Raw genomic sequence first — 26,209 nt, 5'->3', positions numbered from 1 at the left:
ACATATTTTGGTGTCATTTACAAGTATAGTTTTTCTTCAATGACATGCCTTTTTCCATACGGTTTTGTGACACATGACACACTGTCGAATGACTTAATATCATATATGTTTATATATACGTAAATCTATACAAATATATTTAAATAAAATAGTAAAAGAGCACACTGCTTTGATTTGTATTTTGTATCTTCTGTACCTATTGTTGCTAATAAACATGTCTAGGATTTCATATGTTGTACATGTTGAGCGTATTTGATGGTGAAAAGGTTTTTATCAAAGTCTTGGATAAAGGTTGGTTTGTGTAAACTGTCTGTGTGTATGCGTTTTAGTTTCGTCTTTGTCGTTTGACAATACTTTCTCAGTGCTATTGAACTTTGTCCACTTGGTATTTTTGCTGCTGGGCTTATCCAATAATGCTTCGTCTACATACATTTTAATAAGGTATCATATGTATTTAGACATATAAGCTTTATCTTTATTACTTATTTAACATAGGAAAACCTTCCTAAATCGACTTAGAATACAACATACATCTCAGCTAATGAGATTGCAGACAGGCAAACATTAAGTAGTAGACTTAATCATTTAATATTCAACTTTCGCGCGTGTTTAAAGATCCGTCTACTGTCAATGATCCGATACACACTCCTTGCGTCACATTTTGCACCGACAATGTATCAGCATAAATGCATCCTTCATTTTACCCAAGAGGACTCCTTTTCAAGTCAAGTCAACACATTAATGAGTAAACCAAGTGCCTGTTCAATGGCAAGTAATGTTTAACCTAAAAGTGTTATACACGATTGGTGTCTAAATGGCTCATTAACACCAGCTATTTGCACTTTGAATTATGAAAAAATTATTAAAGTGTTTATTCAAAGTCAACAATTTCTTTCATATGGATCGGGTTAGTAGCACTAGAATTCATGAAAACAAGTTGTTTATCCCGCGCCATTTATATACATTTATCGATAGAATGAATACAGGGTATACATCTGCAATTCAGTGCTGAATGGCTATGATTCGCTTGTGTCCGTCCGATCAGTTATACAACCAAAAGCTGAGATTTTTCCGTCGACAGCCATTTCGTTTGATTTTTTTTAATCACTGAGTCTTTAAAGGCTTGTCAGTTACTAGAACGCAGTAATTTACGGATCAATTACATTAGACCTGTTGTTTTCCAATTATGTAAGAATAACTCAATTGTATCTTAAACCATTTCTATAATGAAAACTATATTTTCCTTTAAAAGGGCCAGATACCAGATGGTCCAAAAATCGGCAAATACAGTATATTCTCAAAACAAGCCTAGAATAGTCAATGTAAGCTAGTAGTAGGTCGATAGTACATCACTTTGCATAGTTAAAATACTAAACACAACAATCATGTTGCTGTCTCATCTGTGTTTTATTTCCGTTTAAAAAAAGCGCATAATTGTAAACTTACTGGGACTTACGTGGTAGATAACCCTTGTAAATTTCAAATTGGGAAAAAATCTGCGAAAGAAGCATGTGTCGTAAGCAACGTGAAACATCAGTAAGTAAATTCAATGCGTTGTTCATTACAAAAGCAATTTTATGTAAAGCTTTTGACAATTTTCGTTTTTTGTTGTTGTTTTTTTTGCAATTGTATCACCTGAAGTATTTCCCCTTTAATTAATGAATTAAGTATAGGTATGTGTAGTATGGTTCCCTGCTTACTGATATTCCATACAGTACGTCAGGCAAAGGCCAATAATGGCGGCGCCCAGTGGACACTAGTAGGTTACCATTTACTTTACTTTGTTGATCAAGTTAATATAACAACGGCATTTGAACACTCTTTATATGTAGAATATTATTGTACACTCGAGTTTTGGTGATCACATATCTGGAAAGAAATATTTTGACAAAAGTAAAGTTAACGTAATTTGGACGTTGTTTATTTTCGGATGTTTGTCAATTGGAAATGAATGCCTTAAAGGCTTATTTGACTTCAACTTCTCTGTGGTGGTTAAAATGGGAAATTCAAATGAATAATGGAACCATGAAATTATAATATACCACTGTGTTTATTGCATGATTTGTTTGGTTGCATAACAAAACTAAGTTTTATGTTTCAGATTTCCCAGTTCTGATGTTGGAAGAAGTTTGCTGCTTAATGACTTGCATCACCTGATTTAAACATTCTTATTGACAAGTGTGTCCGTTTATTTCCATTTGTCATAAGAGTTTTCTATCTGGGTGTGTACGCTTTCATCATTGATAACAAGCTATGTCACCCCTGTCACTCCAGAGAAATTAGTGTGGTGCCACTGATCGATTATAATCGACAAGCGATCGGAAAGGCCTACGTCGGCGACAATAGATAGTGAAATTTGAACAATCGATTTTAGTCAAATCAAGTAAAGTCAAACAATGTTTATTCTCTCATACCATAATATATGGCAAATGAGGTATACAAAAAGAACATAAATGTCATGACGGCAGAATTTGGTATATGATACCCAACATGGGTCTCGGAGGAATATAGAAACATGAGACGTAACCGCTACCAACAAATTTTCTTATTTCTGGTTAATGCTAGTTTATGTTGAAATGTTAAGGTATTGCTATGTTATGTACTCATACTCATATCAAGTCAATAAGTCATTAGAGTACATGTACCTTATTACAGATTTTCTTTCTTTTCAAAACATGTTACCGTTTACTTCTAACCATGTAAGAATTTAGTTGTTGTTTTTTTCTGAAAGAAACTGATCCTGTAAAACAGAAACTGTTCTTATAAAACATATAGAATATTCAACTGCTTGTTGTGCTTGATACTGACTAATTATTAAAAAGAAATCTTTCTTTGTTTACACATCATCATGTATACAATACTAAATGTAAGACAATAAGTTGAGCATTTGGTCTCATGTTCTGTATTGTAATAGTTACTTTTTAACTCTAAAAGATAGATGCTTTCTGAATAAATAATGTTATTTATATAAAGAAATCTACAAACAATATTGTAGGGGAACATTGGTGCTTAAAACTGATGCATGTACTGTATCTGTTTGCCTTAAATTTGATGAGCAAAGATAATTAAAATTGATTAATAACCGATCATTGATCCAACCAATTATCGACAGTATTTTTTCTGTCTGATTCCCAACTTTAAGAGAAATGACCCTTGAATTGGCAAAAAAATAAATAAAATTGTCTACTCTTTAAATTTTCCTTCACATCGCTAATCACCAAGCCTGGTGAAATAAAATAAGGACGGGTATATTTTGTGAAAGTCAGTGACCTCATCTTGTTATTTTTATATTTTTGCACCAGTTTGACCAAGTTGGTGTGCATTACTTTGCACATACTGGTAATTCTGTCAGTAGACCAACGCTTGTGAGGCTGAAATTATAAATGCTCAAGCCTAACTTGGTACTCGCACTTGGTAATGAGATTGGTCATGGATACTAGATGACTCATTATTTAAGATCTTGAGGCAAACTACAGAATGTTATGGCCAAATATATCTTCAGGATGACTGAAGATATAACTACCTTTACCAAACAACAAGACAAAACAAGGATTAAGGCTTTTTATTGACAACAATTTTACATTGTAAGATAAATAGATTGAAGTTGTGTCTTCGTGCCTGCTCGGCCACATCAGTTGCGAAGTTCATCTTACATTTTATCCCGGATCGGAATGGTCATAGCCTCACTGACTGAGCTCTCTGAACTTGGCACACGTAAACTGAAACAAAAAAGCTTCAAATCTGAGTAAACATATATTTAATGTTAATTCATCCCCATAACAATCTCAATTGTAAAAACATTGTTTTTCTCATAATTACCTCTGCTGATACTCATCTCGAGATCTAAAAATAAAATCCTAAAATGCTTTGCTGAGCAGGTTGGTGTGACATAAAAGGTTTCTGTTTCCCAAAAAACTCGAGTGACAATATTTCTCCAAACATGAAACTGGTTTAAAAATGGAGAAATGAAAATAATTTTAATTAATAGTTTTAAGCATGTTTATCTGTAATGTGTTCAGTTTTTTAAAAAAAAGATCTGGTCTTTAAGGAGGTTAAACTCATTAAATGTAGCAGAAAAGTTGCAATAATCCTTTAAATAATACAAGAAAACTAAATCATCCTGTTGTATCTAGTCTCCATTTGTGCTCAGAAATCAGTAAAAGGTGCATTACGACACCAGACAGTTTTATATTATTCCTTCTGTATCTAAATTTACTTAACTGCATTTAAAATATAGACACAAGTTTATGTAGATCACAATTGTTAATGATGGCCAAGAATGTGTAACATGAGCAGCATTAAGCGCTCTGTAGAACCTTTTAGATCAGTTACCTGGTATTTGGACTACAGTTTTGGCCAGACGAGCTATCAAAACTATCCCATTCCAGCGATTTGGTCCCTAGGTTGATCTCTTGGTCTGTGAATAATATAAGAAATGTGTTTAAGTATGCTACGATGCACAAAATAAGCAATACTTTGTTCCTAAATGATGCATTTTTTAATATTTCATACAATCCTTATAATTGCAATTGATCAAATGAGATAGTTAGGTTAGCTAAACCTGTCCAGATACTAGGTAACTGTGGTTTTAGCAATGAACCTATGTGTAGATTTAAAATCTGCTTTGAGTATGTAATAAAGAACCATTTATTGGTTATAACCAGAACTATTATCAACAAAACTCCAGGTGGGGGTCGAACTCGGGACCCTCTGATTCAGAGGATGATTAGCTAACCTCTCCATTGCCACTAATACACTTAACAAATAAATATTGAACTGTTTTATATTGACATTAATCCAGAGGGGATTTAAACCAAACCAGATCAATGAAATAGCAGTTATAACTGGTCACAGGGGCTGGGTGTGTTGTTTGCCAAAGCCATATGGTCCTTATCATTTCCAAAAGGGCATAATTATTCCCAAGCTGTTATATAAAGATGGGGGAATTGTTACAAGTCCTAAATAACAATCACATGCCTCTTGTTTCTGTCTACTCAAGAAATCACTAAAAATTAATAGTGCCATTTTTTCCTAATATAAAAAGTGTTCAAATATTGTTGCTTAATAATAATGCATCAGTCACTTGTAACCATGGCCTCCCCAGGTCCGGGGAATAGCGGGTACTTTGACGTTCAGTCAGGCCCTGGTAAAATACCCGCCCTGCGGAGACAAACTGATGGTAAAATCCCCGCCGACTGCCCCCGCACCCAAGGGACCCTAGGTAAGGCCCATTCCCCACTATATTTGGCAGGAACACAAAACAAGCGCATTCAACCCCCGGCACTGCAGGACCACCTGGAAGGTAAAAACACGGCCCATTTCCCCGGCTATTCCCGGTTACAATTGACTGGTGCATGTGAAAATAAAATAAATGGTTACCTTAAAGTGGCCATTTGGCACCGCCAGTTTGTCCTAATGTATGTCGGTGAGCAGGAAACACCTTCCAACATCAGAACAGGAAACTTGTGAAATCTAAAACATGCAACATCTCCATTTATTTTTTAAGTGACCAAACAAAATCATGCAATAAATACAGAGTTGTAATTCTATTTACTTGTCCCATTATTCATTCAAACTTCCCATTCAACCATCAGTCTTAATAAGAGAATGTGAAGTCAAATACGGCGTTTATTTTCCATTGACAGACATCCGAAAATACAGAACGTCCGAATTACGTTAACTTCACTTTTGTCAAAATATTTCTTTCCAGACGTGATCACCAAAAATCGAATGTGCCATTATTTTCTATATAATAAGAGTGTTTAAATGCCGTTGATTTATTAACTTGATCAACAAAAGTTAAATAAATGGTAACCTTATAGTGTCCACTGGGTGCCGCCATTATTGGTCTTTGCCTGACCCGATAACGATAGTGTTAGGGGAAGGAACTCCAGACTAAGGTATGTGTTACATTAAAACTTAATTGAATAGAACGAATATAAAATGGTATATCTAGTTTGATGTTAAGCAATTAGCCGATTTGTCTATATCGAGTCAGAAACACCCAAAATGTTTGCCCATTGTTTGTAAAATTCGGCTTTCATTTGACCATGAAAAACAATAGCATTTCATAATTAAACAGAAGTTAATAAAACATATACGAATTTCGTACACTTAAAGCGGCATCAGGTGATTAACCCTAGAGTTGTTGTCCTTTAATTAACTAAAAAAAGGCTTCCATTTGACGGTCCAGAGTCAGAACGCCATGTATGTAAATTATAGACACAAATTAATGAAGGTTAGATGCAATGGGGTCATTTTATCAACAAATGTAAGGCAAAATGTCAACAAATCAAAAAGTTAAAGTCATTAATTGAACCAGCTCCATGTTTATGCAAATTCAAGCTGGTCATGTATGACCTATACCTGTTGTGTCCTTTTTAAGCAATAACAATTGTTTGTCTTTATGATTATACCATTATGAATGTTATTATGGTAGTGGATCGATGTAAAGCTGTTGAGGCCTCATAACAGTTGTTGTGGCCTCATACACTCTTATTCCATAACAACTGTTTTTAAGGGCAGGCAGCGATGCAAAAGCGGGTACGAAAGGTCAAAGACTAAAGCGTTTAAAAATGTTTTATTTAGCTTTGTGGAACGATCTTTTTCGTTAGTGAAAAAAATATTATTGGCAACATGTTTTGGGTTACTTAAGAGTTAAACAAATTTTACAAAAAAAGATTTTAACAGAATTTGGATGAAAAAGCATTCACATTATTACGGAAAGGTCTTGCGACATAAGTTATTCGTTTTTATGTCAAAATGCCCAAGACCTCCTAAGTATTCAACAATGTCTTTAGAGGTCTTGATGATATCTTGTCAAATAAGAAAGTTATTCAGAAAAATAATGAAATTCATTGCCGGGTTACAAAAATGCGTATATCTTTTTTTTAAATAGCTGCAATCAACACAACGTCACTAGACATTGTTGATTAGGCAGTTACGATAAGTTTTACTTACAAACATATTCTTTTTGTATTTAAACATTTCCGGGAAACGTAAATGCTTTTTTGATTGGAAATCTGATAAAATATCAGACTTTTGCATCGTTGCTGACCCTTGATGAAAAAACCTATTTTGCAGATAATTGCTTACGTCAGAGTCTTATCTGTTTGGTAGTTTGGCAGGTGATAAAAATTTCTTATTTTTCTTATTTCAGAAGTAATTTCAGGCGGGAAGTCGGACGTCTCGACTCGAGAAGAGAAAATGTACAAAATGTTCAAAACATATATCACTGTTTTGGATAAATGTATCTAACATCCTTAGTGCAAACAGGTGTATTTTATGGCAATGCACACCTTGTGCACTATTAAAAAGGTGCATCAAATGGTTGATAGGAACGAAGATGACCGTCCGATAACATTTGTATACACTAAAAGAAACATGTGAAGAAATGTGAAAAGAACAGTAAATATGGCGTAAAAGTTACTGTACGTGTATCTTGTATGTGTATATAGAGCAGTGTTTTCGTCGTGAAAAAAAAACAGTTGTTAGTGTGTATCACTGTTTAATACAAAACAAACAATGCTATTAATCTCAATCAACGTTACAATTATAAATAAACAATGAAATGGGGGTTTTGTTAGTCTTGAGAACAGTTGACAACCGGTACGAGGCCGGTGCCAGTGTTCAGAAAATTCCATATTGCATTTGTATAAAGAACTGTTTTTAAGTCTAACCAAGTTTCATTAAAGTTAGATCATAAAACTACCAAAACCACAATGAACCGGCTACAATGTTCCGAAACCCTTTTCAAGAACACCGTAATGACTCATAGTAAGAATATTTTTTATCAAATATGCCGCGATTTTTTTAAAAACATGATTATCAGGAAGCAGACGAAGTTCACCAGCATTTTAATACCATTAAGATACAAACATTCTTCAGTTATTGAGCGTAATCGGATTTTTAGATATTTACCTATTGACGTCAACATATTAGGGTACTGATCATCTTTGAGGGACCTCTACCAAGTTTGAGGTCTCTAGGCCTAAGTGGGTTTTCAATAATTGATATGAAACTGCGTACTGTGAATTTTGCCGCACTGACAAGACAAAATAATGTTCACCTGATAACCAACATGCCTACCAAGTTTGAGGTCTTTGGGCCATATCGTTTTTCAGATATAGACTGGAAACTGATTTTCACCTAACGGTCTCAACCGACTTGTCCTTTGATCCACTGACCATAAATGTAGTATAATTTATCTGCTGGTCATGAAATACACTAAGTTTGAGGTCGCTGGGCTAAAGCTTTGTTCCGATTTTAAATATAAACCGAACTAAAGGTCATTTTGACCCTGACCTTTGACACTAAGACCTCAAAATCAATAGAGATCATAGCATGGTCATGACCCATCACACTATGGAGTTCTTTACATATTGATCGGAAACGGATTTGCAGCTAAAGTTAATCTTATGATAAACCCGACATTGAATTTTACCAACTTACCTCAGAATCAAAACCGCACAAAAAATACCAACAATTCTAACTAAAAAGTTATGTCCACATACTATGACCACCCAAATTGCGTTCATACCCCAATAATGACATCAACCCCGCAATTCATTCCTCAAATGATCTGTGTTGAAGTTGGACTAATTATCACCATATCCATATTCTTTGAATATTTAGTTGTTGAGATGCAAAAGATTAAAGCAGCATACTTAACCGTCGTATTTATCACAGCACAGAATCTAATGCTTTCCCGCCAATATACATGCGTCAAACGACTACCCACTCAAGCACACGACATTTTGTCAATTTTGGAGTTTCATTGTCCTAGATCATAATTGTTGTTGTTGTGTTATTATATGTTATTTGTTTTGTTGATTTTTTGTGCTTTTGTTTGTTTGTTTTTTTCCGGTACAGATCATCCATATAATGTACAGACCAACAACACCAAATAAACAGGAGGTGTTTGCAAAACAGTTAGCCCTCTAAGCGGTATTTCGTATGAAAAAATGACCATGGATATCGTTTACCTTGGACCCGCTAACCCAAAACAATATGGTTCATATATATACGTCAAAACAACTAACCTTTGACATTTCATGTACAAGGTCAGGAGGTTTTCAAGTTAATATGCAGACAAAGTTTTCCAAAAAGCGCTGACGTATATCTTCAGCTTAAACAAATAGTTTTTTTTATTCTTCCATTTTAATTTCAATTTTCATCGGTTTTATGATGAAGTTTTTTTTTTCAATCGCTTACCATTAACGTAAAAAAGCCATGTAGTTATTATTTTTTTCAAATGGAAAATTTGAGGGCCTTACATACAATGTACAAGAGACACAATATTAGGGACTTACAGACAATGAACAAGAGACACGAGATGAGGGCCTTACAAACAATGAACAAGAGATACGATATGGGGGGCCTTACAAACAATGAACAAGAGACACGAGATAAGGGCCTTACAAACAATGAACAAAAGATACGAGATGGGGGCCTTACAAACAATGAAAAAGAAACACACTATGCCGGCCTAAAAATATGAACAAGCGACACACTATTACGGCCTTACAAACAATGAACAAGAAACACACTATTACGGCCTTACAAAAAAAGAACAAGCGACACACTATTACGGCCTTACAAACAATGAACAAAAGACATGAGATTAGGGCCTTACAAACAATGAACAGGAGACACGAGATGAGAGCATTACAAATAATGAACAAGAGACACGAGATGAGGGCCTTACAAACAATGAACAAGAGACAAACTATTACCGTCTTTCAAACAATGAACAAGAGCCATGAGATGAGGGCCTTACAAACAATGGACAGGAGACACACTATCACGGCCTCACAAACAATGAACAAGAGACACGAGACGAGAGCCTTACATACAATGAACAAGAAATACACTATTACGGCCTTACAAACAATGATCAAGAGACACGAGATGAGGGCCTTACAGACAATGAACCAGAGACACTAGATGAGGGCCTTACAAACAATGAACAAGAGACACCAGATGAGGGCCTTATAAACAATGAACAAGAGACACGAGATGAGAGCCTTATAAACATGAACGGGGTACAACTTTCCTTGGTTTTATTGTCTTTGGTATGACGCGGCCAGGGATCCAACCCATGACCTCCCGCTCCCCGAAGATGGTATGATAACATGACAAACCAGGCCCCAATTTCTCGAAACTGCTTAAACTTAACAGGCTTAAGTAGCTTATTTGCATACGTCAAAATAATACTTAATTGAGTTTTTTTTAAATGAACACAACTCCTATCTTGAGTATACAAACTCTTGAAGAAGTAAATATTCTGCATATTTTTCGAAAACACAAATAGTAATCTTAGCTTAATCCTGTTATTAGGGACTTAAAAAGTTCGAGAAATTCGAGCCAGAATTCCTCGGCCATTTTTATCGAAAACAACCTCGGATGTATGCCGGTACATCAGTTAAAGTAGTTTGTAAAATTTTGAATTATATCATTAATTAAATGTAGTGTTAAGCTTGTAATTGGTTTGGTAAGTTTAAATTGATTGTCAATGAAGGGTATTATTGCAAACAAAATTAAGATTCCCAAGAATCTTCTACTACTAAATTACTATGCGTTCTTCCTGCTCCGGACTTAAAAAGACCCGATTTCTGACATTGCGAACCGTCCATATAAATCCGAGGTTATTTTCGATAGAAATGACCGAGGAGTTCTGAATATTTATTTTCATGGAGGCAAATATTGTGAACAGTTAAGCGGCAAACTTAACGCTTGAGTAAAAACATTATACATATATACGTTATATATTGTCAGGGAAGTTCGTATTACGCATGCCTTCGACAGACAGTTCAAAATACTCTTTAACGATGAAATAACATTCTATTTATGTTCGTACATTTGTTTTCGTCTGTAAATTGGTGGGTATGAAAGCCAGTGTTCGAACATTCAGCTTCAAGATCAAGAAGACGTTTGAAAAACGGGATAACCATTTTTCTAATAAACGGTTAAGTTGTTAATTTTCAAATAAATCTTTGTTTAAACTGATGTAAAATGTCTTTGAATTTTACATGTTTTATTTGCCAGCATTTTCTGGTTCAAGTGAACTGTTCTGTTTTGATCAAGAGGAAGTAACTACAATGGATTTTAAAAGTAGTTTTAAAAGTTGATATCTTCACACGTTATTGCTGTTGTTATTCCAGTGATAAAACTCCATATTTCATTGAAAAGCATGAAATCTTTTTTTTACATCATTTATGTATTTATTAGATATGTTTTGTCCCATATGCGTTTTACTCAACATATCGGGGAGTTGAAAAACAATACTTCATCAAATTAAACGATAAGAAATGTTTTTTTGTACATCCGCTTAGATGCTGCTTAGTAATTAAAGAGAATATTGAAACATATAACTGTCTGTCCGCTCTTGAGACAAATGGTAGTTATTGACCATTAATTTAACATAACAACTAGCTAGCATCGAACATAAGTAATAACTTGCTGATTAGAGTTTCCCTGAGCCTTGGTGTCCGTTGGAATGTTATATTGAATATACAGTTAAAAGGGGCTTAATTCAGTCTTAATCACATTGTAATCGACATCCTACGGAGGTGGAGTATTCTCCCTAATGTTATGATTCAATGTTAAATGACACTAATATTTAAACTCATTACATACACATTCATAACGACATACATTTTGAGTGATAAACCTTTAACTACTTATTAATTAATGCATTTACCGAAAATATTTATTATTGATGACAAAATTGTTACCGTGTATGTTATACTTATAACTGAAAACACTAGAAATTATAATGAGTGGTGAGTATTAAAAGTTTAAACTGATTAACTATCGACTCGTAAGGTTATTATACCGTGTTTTCTGCACCTTTCTTTTAAATTAAACACAGTATGCTTCATATGAACCAATGTTTTTGATAATCATATTCATCTTGTTCGGTAAATAAAAACAGTTGTATTAATTGCAAAACATCGTATTTGGAAGTAAGAGTGCATATTTTATTTTTTTAAAAGCTCTGTGTACCTCCTGTATACATCTGCCTTGTGATCCTCATACACATTCCTCGTGTTACTAATTCATACAGCTTCCTTGTGTTTCTCACTTATACAGTCTCCTTGTTTTCCTAACTTACGCAGCTTCCTTGTGTTTCTCACTCATACAGCTTCAATGTGTTTCTCACTCATATAGCTTCCATGTGTTTCTCACTAATAAAGCTTCCGTGTATTTCTCAGTTGTACAGCTTCCTTGTGTTTCTCACTCATACAGCTTCCTTGTGTGTCTCACTCATACAGCTTCCTTGTGTTTCTCACTAATACAGCTTCCTTGTGTTTCTCACTCATACAGCTTCCTTGTGTTTCTCACTCATACAGTTTCCTTGTGTTTCTCACTAATACAGCTTCCTTGTGTTTCTCACTCATACAGCTTCCTTGTGTTTCTTACTAATACAGCTTCCTTGTGTTTCTCACTCATACAGCTTCCATGTGTTTCTCACTCATACAGCTTCCTTGTGTTTCTCACTCATACAGCTTCCTTGTGTTTCTCACTTATACAGCTTCCTTGTGTTTCTTACTAATACAGATTCCTTGTGTGTCTCACTCATATAGAATCCCTATGTTTCTCACTTGAACAGCTTCCTTGTGTTTCTCAATAATACAAATTTCTTGTGTTTCTTATTCATGCAACATCCTTGTGTGTCTTACTAATTAAGTTTCCTTGTGTTTTTCACTCATACAGCTTCAAAGTGTTTTCTACTCTTACAGCTTCCTTGTGTGTCTCATTCATAAAGCTTCCTTGTGTGTCTCACTCATACAGCTTCAATGTGTTTCTGACACATACAGTTTCAATGTGTTTCTCACTCACTCACTCCTAGTCTTAGAAAAAATTATTTTTGCTCCTTTTTAAAAGCGGATTTTCTAAAAGAAGATTTTGATTGAATATTTCAAAGAGAACTCGTTCTAGAGCAAAAGAATTATACATTTGAGTTCTTGTTCTAACTCAATGAGTTGTACTCAATTACATTTAAGCAGTATATTTTTTTTCTCTTGAATTTTTACCGAAGTTTTTAGTCGACCAAGTCTATGAGAATCAGCTTTTGAAAAGAGCTCAAACATATAGGATGTTAGATAATATATGGTGTTAAGTGGTAAAATAATCCGAGATTGAGATTTGATTTAATAAAATATTGAAGCATTTCTGCGTTTAAGAGCAACTTCTGTGTTTACTTAATTGTATAAGATTCTTCTTTCGCAAAATTGTGTATTCCTTCGTGTTCTAAAGTCTTTGCCTTGAAACAAACTTGAAACTGTACGATATGCTCTTTGAGAATTGGATCTTATGGAGATAAACAGCTATGTTTATGAACAACTGGCTTAAAATTGCGGTTAAGCGCAAGCTGAAAGATTTATTCTTAACATCGTGGTATTCCCTTATTGAAAATGCTAGCAACAGCTAATTTTATAAAATCTTACAAAACGTCATATGTCTATGAAGAGTATCTTCATTCAACACCAAAATCATTATTATATCCACTTAACAAGTTTAGAACAAGAAAACACAGACTACCAATAGAAATGGGCAATTGGAATAGAATACCAGTCAATGAAAGGAAATGCCAAACATGTAACAAACTAGGGGATGAATTTCATTTTTTATTCGAGTGTTATATTATTGATAACGAGCGTAAGCAGCATATAAAACCATATTTTAACAGACAACCAAACATATATAAACTTGAACAGTTGGTAAACACTAAAAATAAAAAGGAATGTTTGAAAATGTGTAAAAAATGGTATGTGATATTCTTAAATAAATTCGTTAAAACATTACTATTCTTATTCATCTAAGACATTTTTGCATACATTAGTTGACCCTCCTATTGTACTTAACCCATTTAATAATTTGTAAACTATAACTCTGTTTGAATCCAATGATCATTGTGCAATATTTATTATGTTAAACGGGATTATCTGGTCTTTAATTATTTGATACACTTGAATGTATGTTTTGTCTTTGAATACACAGTTTGAGCCTCTGAATTGTATTGCCTTTATCAATGACCTCAATGTTTTCATGTTGTGCATTAATTTGAGTGAATAAATGTGTTGACTTGACTTGACTTGAGTATAAATAGCTTAAATATAAATATTAAGGCGATCCTCATCTGACGTATCGCGTTTATCTGCCACGTGTAGGTCCGTTTTGATTCACTCGAATCAGTCCGCCTAACATTGAGTTTATTTTTTTATAGTCCTTCGGACATTTTGCCAATTAGTTACAAAAACATATAAAATAAAGATAATAATAATAAGATAATAACATGTTGTTTTCGTCGGAAATTGTTGCTGTTTTTATTAATAAATAACACGAAATGAGCAGAAAGCGTGAATCAAGTAGACGTTTGATTGATCTTAATATAAGTAAAGAAAATAAGTGTGTTATACTTTTAGTTAAGTCCGATACCTGCAGTAAGAAAAGATAATTTATAACGATTAAAAAACATTCTGTTGAATTAGGAATTGGCTTACTTCCGTCCTAATGTTACATTGATTCATTGAACATAAACTATGCCTGCCTTTAATGTAAGTCAATGGTCTTAGGAGAACCCTTGTTAATCTTTTTTAATTGTCTAAATAGATTTGAACGGAACGTTTAGAAAATGATTTATAAATTGAAATTGAATTTATGGTTATAAAATTATTCCGAACATAGTTTATCTGAAATGATGGCTATGTCGAAATAAATTGCGGTCCCGATTGTATTTCTTCTATGTTTAACTAAATTTCTAATCCGAAACCGCTATTCCGAAAAAAAAATCGTATTTCACACCTATTTATCAATCCTTATTTCGAACTCGATTACCTCATAGTTTATCACACCATACTGCGAATGCATTAGGACATTGGCTTGAGGTGGCAATGGAGCACAAAAAGCGCTTGTTAAAGAATGACATTGAGTACGCGTATGTAACAAACATCGATGTTAGAAAATAAGCGATTTATTTGAGTGATGTAGTGTGTATATAATTAATTACTGATTAACACGACCTGAACATTATTTGAAAATGTCACATCATATTCAATCGCGGCATTGCTCACTCGACCCGCTACTGAACAATCCGGCCGGTTACCAACCTGGGAGGATATCTGGATCGGTAATGAAAGGGAGGGTGTTAGATATTTATTAGAAAATTAGTATTTTATAACCATTATCGCTAGTGCCCCATTGCATCGACTTGAGAGCTGAATTATGTCCCAAAACTTTCATGAGAACGATCTTGCTACACATAATTTATAAGTCGATGTTGGCTCCGACCAAGTCTGTATCCTTTAGTCTTCTAAGTTTGTTCGAAATTTGGCCGATAATTCATATTTTTTTAAGGTTATAACCTACCAATGGAATCGTTGTGACGTTTAAAAGATAAAATGGTTTATGTCGTATGAACATATTGTGATGTGCGAGGACATCTGAAATAGTTGTTGTAATACTGCAAATCGCAAGTTTATTCATAATAAATTACGGAACAGTCAAGTTTTTAACTTTAATAACGTTGGAATCATATAGCACAATGTTTAACATTTTTAGTTATATCGACAACTCAGTTAATAGCCCAAGTCCCTGTAAACATTACGCCACAAAACAATATCTGAGTCAGTTTTGGGCATTTCCCTGTTCGTTATATTGCTCATATTCATTTCTAAAGGATTTATCTTTAACAAATGTAAGCTTTTCAAAATTAAATTAAGTTCATTCAGAATTAAAAAGGACGTCTACTAGAAAATCCTTTCCGAAGCTTATACACTTCAGAAATTTGGACGTTTTGGGGGAGTTTGCCACTTATCAAATTGATTTTCAACTACAACGGCTTGACTGAGTGTCGATAAATATATTTGAACAAGCACATGCTTGCACATTATTATAAATGTATATTTTATCACAACGAGAATGTGCATGGAAAATGCATAATGACAGAGCATTCAGTCGTATTTGTTATACAGGTGATACCAATAAAGTACTTTTCCTTTCTAGGACACTGCTCGAGGCCGTTTATAAATCGGCCTTCGGACCGAATAGAGAGCTTAAGTTATACAGGAAAGAAAAGCCGAAGACAAAACAGATTGTCAGATACAGTGTCTTGAACACCCCCAGATTAAAATGATTATGTATAACAAACGTTCAGGATACTGCACAGCATATATGTATGACCAAAAGGGAAAATGGGTCGACGGGATTGTCTTTGAGTTATTGCCATGCTAATAAAAAATAAGAGTAAAAAACGTGTGTTTTCAACAACCTTATTCTTATTGATGAGTATTTTATCGTAACGTGCGATCCAATATTAGATGACCATCAAATAATGAAGCATACGACTTATTTATATGGATTCACAGATTTATAAATGAAGTATAGGCCTGTAAAAAACAGTAAGCATGTCAACTGAAAACTCCGAAATTTTTTAAATGTAATCCGATTGTTTTTTATTTACCTTTTACGTTCAACTTCAGGGCATATTTCATTTTTATGAGAGTTCAAAGTCAGGCTAAATCAATTTGTGAATATGTGCCCTGGGGAAGATGCAATAGCAAAGCTGCCTAGATGCAATTTGGTGCAGTTTTCTTATTGAAAACATTGTTTTGGTGTTCTCAGCTCAACTTATCTCAACTTAATATTCACTATTATATCACAGTTTACATTTAAGTAAAAGCATGTGAAAACTCAATATTATCACATGTGGGCACCAATATAATAGTTAAGGCGGCTTCACAACTGGTGTGGAATTGATCATTATACAAAACAGTTATATTTAGTTATAATAGTTTGTGGAGCATCAAGATATATGTGACACAGCAACTAAGAAAAAAATGATCAAGAACAATATATAGCTTTTAGCTCAGGATAGGCGATGGAAAAAGATATTTTAAGTTTAATGCTTTCACTATGGCTAAAAATTCACCAGGTTAACAAAAGCGCATTACCTTAACATTTGGTCGAAATCTACGAATGCATAAAATTGAATGCCAAACATCTGGTTTTACTGACATTTTTGAATGGATGAAAGAAAAGGCAAATAAGTCTAAACATGAGTCAAATCATATGCTGGCGAGATAATCATTGACGATATTTCTATTCAAGAAAATTGTATTTTGGTCACATAAAATAGGAGACATCGTTTAATGGACATTGTTAAAGTCAACAATGGCATTATAATATTAACAAGTGATAAAAAATAGGAAAGAAAGTAGGTACAAATTTGTGAGAAAGTTTATTTCTTGGAATATGGAAAATGGATTTCGATTTCCATTTGCATATTGTCCAGCAAAACACATACCTAGTAACCAAGTTGCACGATAACATTTCTTCGATAGACGGTGTACTAAGAAACCATGTTTTAGGAAGACGTTTTTTTTAAGTTTCAAGTGCAACTCCTGTGAAAGAGAAATACTCTTCTTCGAACATTTGTCTTGGACACAGGCTAAAGACAAGTTGACAACTCAAAGTTGTAATGCTATTTTTACCATTTAACATAATTATCATATGGGCTGTTTTTTTCCAACAATACACTAGTTTAATACATATGTCTCTATGAACTACCAATAGCTTATTTTAAATATTTATGCGAAAAACTACAGAAACAAGCTAAGTAGCAAAACGTTTAAACATAAACCCGGTTTAGTGGCACTGGGTAAACGCCAAAGACATAGAACATAAAAAAAACAAAATATCACAAACAAGAATCACGGAACAACAGCACAAAACTCCACCAACAGCACATTGCATAATACTATATATAAATATATAGTTAGAAAAGCTTGTAAAAAACTTAATAATGGTAAAGCCAGTGAGCCAGATTATTTTAGAAATGAGTTCTACAAATTTGGATATCATAATGAAGCATTTTTTTAATGTTTTATGTGCAATGTTTAATAAGTTATTTGATTGTGGTTATTTCCCAGACAAATGGTCAGAAGGATTTATTATACCACTACATAAGAAAGGGGATGTAAATGAACCAAGTAATTATAGGGGTATAACTTTGTTACGCTCGGTAGGAAAATTGTTTACAAAAATATTGAATACTAGACTTAGTGAATGGGCAGAAAATTATCATGTGTATATTGAGACCCAGGCTGGTTTTAGGCAAAATATGGGCACTATTGATAATATATTTGTATTACATAGTATAATCACATGTTTACTTGATAGCAATAAGAAATTATATGCAGCATTTGTTACCTTTTCATAGCTTTTGATTATGTTGTTAGAGATATGCTCTGGTATAAATTGATAAAACTTGGTGTTAGGGGAAATATGTTAGATATTATACGTTCTATGTATATGAATGTTAAGTCAAAAGTGAAATATAACAATGAATTAAGTAATGATTTTTCATGTTTATTAGGGGTACGCCAAGGAGAATCTCTATCTCCGTTTTTATTCTCAATGTATCTTAATGATATAGAAGAGTATTTATGTACTAATAACTATCAAGATATTGATTTTGATGTGTTTAAAATATTTATATTACTTTATGCTGATGATATAGTTTTGCTATCTGATACAGAGGCAGGATTACAAAAAGGGTTGTTATTATTAGAAAATTATTGTGAAACATGGAAATTAAGTATGAATCCAGAAAAAACGAAGATTATGGTGTTTAGAAAAGGAGGAAGATTAAGTAAAAATGTAAAATTTATGTATAAGGGTAGAGAATTAGACATCGTGGATAGATTTACTTACCTTGGTATAGTTTATACATCTGGAGGTTCTTTTTCAAAAACCTTTGATGCTTTGTCAGTTCAAGCACTTATGGCGGTTTTTAGGCTTAAAAGTTGTATATCTAAATATCCTTGCATTTCAATTAAGCATAGATTGGATCTTTTCGATAAACTTATTTATCCAATCTTGAGTACGGATCGGAAATATGGGGTCTTAGTAACAGTCTTCAAATTGAACAAATACACTTACGTTTTTGTAAAGAATTGTTAGGAGTGCGATTACAGACCCAAAATAATTTTAAGAACCTCATTATTATGTAAAAGGTCGATTAATGTCATAAGATATATTGGTTAAAGATTGTAACAATGGACACTGTAAAATATGTTAAACTTATGTATGATAAACTTTGAATGCACTTAGAGGAAAATCCACATTTCAAGTCCTGGGCTTACAATGTAAGACATTTGTTACAAGCATTAGTTTTAATGATGTATGGCTTAGTCAAGGTGTTTGTTTCTAAATATGTTTAAAAGAAGGGCTACTGATAATTATATACAAATTTGGCAGTCTGAGCTCAGAGAGTCTAGTAGAGCTCGAAATTACGTGTGTCGTTTTTTGAATTACAACCCTATTTGGGTAATGTAAATATAACAAAATATAGATATGCATTGTCTAGGTTAAGAATGTCAAGTCATATGTTAAGCATCGAAACAGGTAGATGGCAAACCAACAGCAACACCTTATAATGAAGGAACATGCTTATTTTGTAACACTCTTGAAGACGAATACCACTTTTTACTTGAATGTCAATTGTATGCTGAACTACGAGAAATGTATGTCAAACCATATTACTTTAAAAGACGGAATATGTTTAAGTTTATGGAGTTGATGACCGCTCAGAAAGCTGTTGTGAATATAAATATAGCGATGTATGTGTATAAAGCGTTTGAATTACAAAAAAATGTTTTATGAGTAAAAAACATATCCTCTTCGCTGTTAATACATCATGTCTTACGACCTATGACTTATTTTGTATAACAATTAATGTACGTTTTATAAATTGTATACTCATGGACATATTGTCTATTGTATTATGAAATAAAACTTTAAAAAAAGACTTATAAAAAATAGGTATGTTTATCAAGGATTGTTAGGTACCCAAAGTTCTAGATCTGGGGTTATGAGATGAATTCTTTTCTGGTGATTTTGTTTGGTTAGTTTTGACAATGAAAACAATGAATCATGTATGGTTCTTGGAGTGTGTCGAAGATTGGCATTGTGCAAAATTGCAAATTGGATCGTCCTCCCTATACTAAATATTGTAAACAATGTTTCATAGTTCTAAGTATTAGAAATGTAGTTTGACGTTACAAATATTAAGAAAATGTTATGTATGTAAGGCGTAGGATATATAGTTATATTTCAAAACGTTGGTGACAAAAAAATATTTCAGAATATCTTCAAATGATGTTTTTTAATTTATTTTTATCAAATCTGTAATTATTTTAACTCACAACATATAAACTTTAACCAAATTTCAACGTAATCTTATATTATAAGGCATCGAGGCGCAAACGTGCGTGCGTTCGTACTCGTGTGTGCGTGCGTGTGTGTGTGTGTGTGTGTTGGCGCGCGCGTGCGAGGGTACGGTTATGTGTTCGTGCGTGTGTGCGTTCGTGCGTGCATGCGTGCGGGTGTGTGTGTGTGTGTGTGTGTGTGCGCGTGCGCGTGCGCGTGCGTGTGCGTGTGTGTGTGTGTGTGTGTGTGTGTGAAGAACATTCTGTTCTAGACTGTGAATACAATTACGCATATTTAAGCAATAAAATAATATACCGACATAATACTTATTTAATTGTTTTAAATACATGTTTTTCATTAACTCAGCATCGACTTCCCATTTGACATTAATCTAGTAATTGGGCAGTTTTCAACATTTGCATTATATGCGCGACGGGCATGTCTATACTTGTCGCTTGCCTAAACGATCAGGTGTATGTAGCTGCACCTTATGTTAGACGTGCAAAGTATGAAGCACTGAAGGGATTCGTAGTCAAAAAAATTCATAGCAAACATGTGTCTATGATAATTATTATTATTTCCCTTTGATGAACATGTCCTTTAACCGAATTCATTTTAAAAAGGTGCATCGACGAACAGATGCTTGTCTTTCTTTTAACACAAATGGCTTTAAATCTTATATATAGAAATCAGTTTTATTACAATGAAAACCAAACATGACATTCATGGCAGAACGAGCAAAACACTATACTCTTATATAGTGTGTGATAAAGATATAAATGTTTCAACTTCAAATATGTATTTTCGCACTGCTCAACATTATGCAATATGCCTGAACTGGTTAACAAGATATTATACCATAGAGATAGCTATAAAGACGCATACCATACAGATAAGAGGCTATCTCGTGTACACGCTCTTGATCGTGTAACTTTCCCGTCAAAATATCACATGACTCACCACTATTCAGTGAGGCATAGTTGACGGTATCAGTAGCCTCTAGCTGCAAAAATGATATGTAACAAAAATTATTATTATGTATTGACCAATATAATGTTTGACGACACCTCAAATCCACAAAATGTTTGTTGGTCAATTCATGTTTATAACCTATTACAATTAAACAATAAATGTATTTCCGTATAAGGACATGGTATTGGTGGTGTCATTGGAGCAGTGGTATTTTGTTATTGTCTCAACTACAATATCGTTCAAAAGGGCAGTAATCGTTCACGTGCATTCTAGTACTACTTCTTGCTTGTCCGCAAAAAAATCTGATTATGAAATTTCAATGCTTGGAGGAAGAATTGGAATACAGTCCAGTATTTTAAGATACCTTGTACCATTGGAGATGTTTGTGTTTTTGTTTTATTTTACCTCTCACTAGGCTTCCATCGATGACATCATCAAACTGAATCATAGTGGTGGCTATGGTGGTATCCTGCATTTCGTAGAGGGCATCCTTTAAAGTTACATTTGTTATAACACTGTCCGAATCTGACAGCATATCATATCTTTTTCGTAAACTCGGTCCGGTTATAAGTGTAGACACGTTCGCCTACTCGTTAATCACCGTTTTTATACAACTGCATTCGGTTCTTTGAATCGCCTATACATATTTTTCATCGATTATGTGTTTAAATGACATGAGCACTTCTTCGTGTGCCATGTTTTTAACTCATGTATTAAATTCAACTGAGAGTGGTCTAGTTAATAGATCCGCCATCTTGGATTAGGAAAAATGGGCAGGTGGGACAAAGGGCTACTTCTATAGTCCACATCAAAACCTTCCCTCTCTTCTCCGATGGGTCTTCAGCGGTGTTGAGATGTTGTCCAGGTACCAAAAGTCTGTGACTGTTATATTACCTATTTGTTTTGGTTCACTGACTCCCGAAAAAAAAACACAACCGCCATTGATAGCGCATGCGCAAATGTATAATACTTGTTGTAACAATCAAATACAATTATGATGAAAATTATTAATGACATGTATGCTATTGTCACATAGGTTTTGAAATTTAAAATTGAGAAAAGGACAACGTACTCGAGAAAACAGTTGTTTGTTTTCAACACGGTAAAAAAATGTATATTAATGTTTTAAAAGTATTAATTTAAATCTGATGAAGAAAGTTTCTATTGTGTAATTTACCAAGTGTTAGTTCAAAATGTTAATAACATCTACTTTTCATTTGCATTTTTTTTCATTACGAAATCATTGATTAATTCTTGTTCATATCTTTTAAAGTATTTCTGGCCGAGTGAATAAAATGTTCAACTGATTTGTCATTAGAATGTAGGCTTATCGGAATATTCAAAATTTCTAAAACTTACTACAGAAAACAGACTATCGATTAAGTCTCATTAATATCTGAATGCCCTCAACCAGATACTCATACAACAATTCGCACACCTATAACTAATGGCGACGCGTGTACGTGCAACACGAGCCACGGCTCTGGCTTAAAATGTTGTGAAACTATGTATCTTGGCTAAGAACTAGCTAATGTTAGAAAATTATAACCAATTTCTGCGTATGATTAACACTTGTGCCTGGGAATGTCCATAGCATGGGAAACATGGTTATTGACAGGTGTAGGGGAGTTGTTATCGAGAAGATTCCTAGGCGAAGTTCAATGCAATTTGTAGTGATGCTCAATAATATTATAAGGCAGTTTTCAATGTAAGATGCAGTTGGACTAGTGATCAAGCAGATTATGCGGGATTCAGTGCAATTAACAGTTGAAGTTATATTCAAAAAGATTATAAGATGGCGTCTAATGTCAGTTTAATTGTGAGTGGTGATCGAGGAGATTATTAATCTGAGTTCAATGTAATTTGCAGTTGAAGTAGTGATCAAGAAGATCCTTATTCGGAGTCTAATGTCGCGGGGAGTTGAAAAATGTTCCAGAAGAATTTAGGACATCGTTCAGTGCCAGAAAAGGTGAGAATAGTGTTGAAATACATCATGATACGGTATGGTCAAATTATGTGGGAGTATATCTAGCATATGTTCTAGCTGTTACAATAACATAGTCTACAACTGATAAACAATGCAATAATAATCAAGTACTATAAAATTATTGTTAGGGCATGAAGTGAAAACAGATTCCTGACAAATACGGAAGGCAATTGCAAATACGCCCAAAGCATTTGAATGTGGGCACTTGCGGTTGAGAGAAATGTACTTGCAAACAAAGATGATAAATAGCATTAAGCACCACGCATCAACTGGAGGAAACCGCATTCCATAAACACTCAGCACATAAACGACAACACTTCAAAACAATTCAACTTGACACAAAATAATATATTTTCATATTTAGAAAACACCAGCTTATTTACGGTTTTACAACATACGTATTGAGAAGTTATGATAAGAAATATATGAATTTCTCTTCCTATGTACTCGTTCAGTCAGACATTAAAATAAAACATGATTTCTATGAAATGATAACAAACTGTTGTTTCAATGACAAATAGTCAAAAGTTTAAATTAGAGCTTTCCTTCTAATACATATTTAAAAGTGAAAAAGAAAATGCTATATAAATCGAAAATTATTAGTTACGCTATTTAAAATTGAATTTGTTTTGTTGTTTGTACAATAATTCAATGTCAACAGAGTTTTAAAAAAAACGATGTCAACATGAAATATATTAACAAGTCTCATTAAGTACACACTCATCATCTTTTCGGTAAATCCCCAACAAACTGAATCATAAGTGAAGTGTTTTTGTTCCTTTCTTTTCATAGTTATGAATGTATTGTTATGGAACATTGAGACCCAACAATTGGTTTTGTTTAACAATTGATGCGAATGGACCATTTTATTTCTGCACTAATGCTTCCGAATTTATGTGTATGGAAATCACACTGTTTGTTTTAAATCAAAACTAAACATATTTGCTTCCAGAAGTCATCAAAAACATTTATTACTATAAATATTTTCCGAAAAGCACATAGCTGGGCATTTCTGCCACAATTTAAAATCTTAACTATCATCATATGACAAATCCACTTCGAAAAAGTATAAACGGAAACTGACAATAAATATAAATGAGTCGATAGACTAAGGCCATTTCATAAATCTTATGTAAGTTGTGAATTATTTCACTGCATTCAACTTTTTAATCATTAAAGCGCCAACACCCAGCTTTACACACAACTTTCTGGATGTTTTATTCCTATCTTTTAACTGACCGTTCTTAGCTTAACTTCCGGCAATTTATTGATAATTCAACACTTCAATAATTCTACGCCCGGTTATGTATCGACAATCATACGAGCTTATCTTCAATGTATACACTGGGCATTCAACAAGCTTAACACACTGATATGTACTAACTAATCAACTAACACAAGCTTCAATTCCAGTAAATATACACTGACTATTCCACAAGATTGACTCCAAGTTATTCTCTGCCATTCCACAAATGTTACTCCCAGATCTGCACTTAGCATTACAAAAGCTTATATCGAAGTCATACACTGACCATTCCAAAAGTGTAGCTCGCAGATATGCATTGAGCATTCCAAAAGCTTATTTCCCAGTCAAACACTGACCATTCCACAAGTGTAGCTCATAGATATGCATTGAGAATTACAAAAGCTTATATCCAAGTCAAAAACTGACCATTCAACAATCTTAACGCCAAGTTATACACTTACAATTCCTAGTTATTTACTGACCATTCCACATGCTTAATTCGTAGTTAAGTACTGACCATTTAACAAGCTTACCTCCAGCTATGCACTGACCATTATACCAGCCCACTCCTACCTATACCTTGACCATTAAAAATCGCTTTGCTCCCAGTTATGCACTGCACAATACACTGACCATTTCACAAGCGGAGAACTCCTAGAAATGTACTGACCATTCAACATGCTTCACTCCCAGCTATTCACTGATTATTTAAACGCACACCTATACAATGACCATTCCACAATCTTTATTTCAATCCAAACACTCAATATTCCCTAAAGCTTAACTTCAAGTTATACACTGACCACGTTTTGATATATCTTGTTGTTGTTTTTGTTGCTGCTGCTGTCGTTGTTGATGTTGTTATTGGTATTTTGTTACCAAGCTGCATGCAACATACACATTTGTAACGGATACAATGGGAATTCGTTCAAGTGTTTAATGCAGTGTGACTCATTTCTAGAGAAAATGGACACTTATATAACTAAGTAACTTATCATTTATGGCTTACTGTATCGCAATGAACACCATTAGCAAAAACTGCACTACAAAATAATATCATTTTATTCCCGTAATATTTCATCATACCCAGGGATTATAAAAACAGTCTTAATCAAAACGATCATCGGAAATAATCGGTCCAACCATTTCGATTAATTTTCGAGTATAAAATCGAAGTGAAAATTTGATTAAATTGTTCATATTGATTATATTGCCACAACGCGTTTTTACGGGATAATGCAAACGATTTCCGGCTATCCAAATCGTACATGATCGAATTTCAATGTCTATTTACGAAGATATGTACTGGTCAGAAATGAAGCCTAAGGTTTACCTTTACACCCTAAGTTGTTTGCCTATGCGCTGTAACAAGACCTTGTCCAAAGATCTCATCAAGGTCAAAAAGTCTGTTAAATCCATCGTCACCATCACAACGTCAAACTCATCAATATGTCAAAATCTGACACAATACACTGATACATGTTTCGCATTGCGACCAAGCAAACCTCTTCTTAATAATCAAATCATAATTATTATTTGTTTCTAAAAGTTTGATTTACCTTTTTGACAGCAAAACAAAAAATATATATGAAAACTCAATTTCCAAGCATGCGTTTGGATATCTCATATGTAAACGCGTGTTTTAAGTTACTGTTGTGATTCATATCTATATATCCTGAACGTAAATAAAGATATTTACCAACTTGTCAGCTGCTTATTCAAATTGAAAATAATAAATAATGATAAACCCAGATTGATAATATATTTTACTATACCAACTCTCTCAGCAC

General features: G+C 33.7%; 1 protein-coding gene and 1 long non-coding RNA gene across 4 annotated transcripts in view; one reads left to right on the top strand and one right to left on the bottom strand.

Moving 5' to 3' along the window:
• The window catches only part of LOC128222983 (uncharacterized), a 114,213-nt gene that overhangs the window by 52,535 nt on the left and 35,469 nt on the right, over positions 1 to 26,209 (top strand). The window lies entirely within an intron of this gene.
• Positions 3,566 to 26,195, bottom strand: LOC128222987 (uncharacterized). Of its 3 annotated transcripts, XR_008259262.1 has the most exons (5): positions 26,119 to 26,189; positions 25,753 to 25,878; positions 5,380 to 5,472; positions 4,333 to 4,417; positions 3,566 to 3,719 (listed from the first exon to the last, which is right to left on the bottom strand). It is a non-coding gene; the product is annotated as an uncharacterized LOC128222987 (long non-coding RNA). The 3 variants fall into 3 exon arrangements; XR_008259264.1 differs by lacking the exon at positions 25,753 to 25,878 and having other exon boundaries at positions 26,119 to 26,195; XR_008259263.1 differs by lacking the exons at positions 25,753 to 25,878; positions 26,119 to 26,189 and adding an exon at positions 25,223 to 25,328.

Source organism: Mya arenaria, chromosome 17, assembly GCF_026914265.1.
Source record: "Mya arenaria isolate MELC-2E11 chromosome 17, ASM2691426v1".
NCBI classification, from domain to species: domain Eukaryota; kingdom Metazoa; phylum Mollusca; class Bivalvia; order Myida; family Myidae; genus Mya; species Mya arenaria.
Note: the sequence above shows the minus strand (reverse complement) of the source record. Positions and strands in the feature narration are given on the sequence as shown.